Source organism: Triticum aestivum, chromosome 4A, assembly GCF_018294505.1.
Source record: "Triticum aestivum cultivar Chinese Spring chromosome 4A, IWGSC CS RefSeq v2.1, whole genome shotgun sequence".
In the NCBI taxonomy this organism is placed as follows: Eukaryota; Viridiplantae; Streptophyta; class Magnoliopsida; order Poales; family Poaceae; genus Triticum; species Triticum aestivum.
In genome coordinates, this window is record NC_057803.1 from 740686616 (window position 1) to 740688877 (window position 2262).

A 2262-nucleotide genomic window follows, 5' to 3' on the forward strand; every position below is an offset into this window, starting at 1 on the left:
TTTTTTTTTTGAGACAATGGAATCACATCCACGTAATATACTGACCTAGCTAGGTAGGCTTTTGCTAAGTTGTACTCGCAAAAGAAGAGATAAATAATGAGTGGAAATGAAAATTTCAAGATGTTGCTATATATAGGGCCCCTGCTGGGAAGCTCTGCCTAGCTTGTTCATACAGACAAGAATACAGCAAGATTTTCATGGCAGTGGCAGTGACCGTAGCGATGGTAGCTGCTTACTCGCTTCTTCTTCTTCTTCTTCTACTAGTGGCGCCGCCGTTCTCGACCACTGCCATCCGGCCGAATCCCAAGATCATCAACTTCGTCGCCCAATCTGCCCGTTCAATCATCAAGGATTCTGCCACGGATTACTTTAAGGACAAGGCACAGCAGGGCGTCATGGACCGCTCTGGCCAGCGCACCGGTGGCGACCAGCTGGGCAGCGCGGCGGCCGACAGTTACGGTGCCTTCATCTTTGACCTCTCCCTCGGAACCTCGGAGCCGCAGACCCTCTCCGTCGTCATGGACATCACAAGCGACCTCATCTGGGCGCAGTGTGATGCCTGCTCCTCTTGCACCAGGTCCACGCCGCCGGAGACGCCCACCTTCATGTCCAGCCGCTCCAACTCCTTCCGCCAGATCAGCTGCGCTGACCAGAATTATTGCAAGCTGCCCAGCGAAACCTGTACCGACGCCAGCCAACTATGCACTTACATAGAGGAGTTCTATGGGGCTGGTAACACAACCGGCTACCTCGCCACCGAGACGTTCAGCTTCGGGACAACGCCCATCGTCATGGTATTTGGCTGCGGTCGCAACATAGTACTTCCCGACCTCGCCGGCGCCTCGGGCTTCATGGGCTTCAACAGGGGACCACTCTCCATCGTGTCACAGCTTGACATTTCTAGGTCGGGATTTAAATTTATGTAAAAGATATTTCTTCAATTCATTTGGAATTTTCGAAAAAAAAAATCTGACCAAGATCCACATAATTTTAACGAATTTGCTTCTAAGTTAATTTGAATCACACCTGAGTTTCGAGGTTAAATTTTAGTGTGATTTTAACACAAACTTTTGATTTTTTTTCCTCATAATTTTGTTGAAAATTTGAACACACTCCAGCTTCTCCTACTTCATCGCACTCCCCGATGACCCCAGTAGAAGCTTCGTTAGCTGGAGCTGGGGAGACGCTGCCACCGCCGTGCCGGCTGAGGGCAGTGCCAGACGCCACAGCACACCACTGCTCGTGCCCAATGCCAATCAGTACCCTTATATGTACTACGTCGAGCTCACCGGCGTGCTGGTAGACGGCCAGCAGCTTAACATCCCTGCGGGGACCTTTGAAGTCCAGGCGGACGGCTCCGGCGGGGTGTACCTGAGCACCACCCTACCGGTCACCTACCTCAACCAGGCCGCATACAACGTCATTAGATAGACCCTCATGAGCATGATGCAGTCGCAGGGTGTGATTCCGATTAACGCCGCGGACCTCAACCACCTGTGCTACCTCACGCAGTACATTGCCAACGCCAAGGTTCCCAAGCTTGGGCTGGTGTTTGCCGGTGCGGATGCGGCGATGGAGCTCAAGGCGATGAACTACTTCTTCGCCTACGGCGGGCAGACGTGCCTCAGCATACTGCCGTCGACCACCGGGTCAATCCTGGGCAGCCTGCTGCAGGCGGGCAGGAACATGACGTACGACATCCATGCCGGGCTGCTGACGTTCGAGAACCCGTCGGCGGGTGCTCCATCGCCGGCACCGATGCAGGTGTCGCTCGTGATAATAGCCACTCTTCTAGGGTGGGTGCTCCGTGCTCGTCTTCTAGTTCTAGATAGATCACCTATATTGTCGTGAGCGTGTCTAGTATAGTAATTCTCCATGGCCTCAAGTATGCTGGACTTTTGCATGTGTCCGCTAGTTAACTAGCTCGAGGTTTATTATGTGTGGTGACTGGTCAATATACTTAGTATGGTGCTGAAGCCAATGTACGAATACTAGCATTGCATACACGTGAAGCATCTACGTTTGTAAACACAAAAAAGTGTAATGTGGGATTTTAATAAACGAAATAAATTTCCGAATGTTCGGATCTTGTCTTTTTTTTTTGAACCGGGCATTACCCCTTTCCATTAACCAAATAACGGAAATACAACAGTCTCCGAGCTGATTCAGAAAGGAAACGGGAAAGGGAAAAGCGAGTTCAACGCATCGCCGGGAAACCCACCACAGGAACTCGCCTACAAGACACCTGCTGTGGGGCAAAAA

At 51.3% G+C, this 2262-nt stretch overlaps 1 pseudogene; it reads left to right on the forward strand.

The window, feature by feature from the left end:
* Window positions 1-221: 221 nt before the first annotated feature.
* On the forward strand, window positions 222-1851 carry LOC123084499 (aspartic proteinase nepenthesin-2-like; annotated as a pseudogene).
* Window positions 1852-2262: the final 411 nt, after the last annotated feature.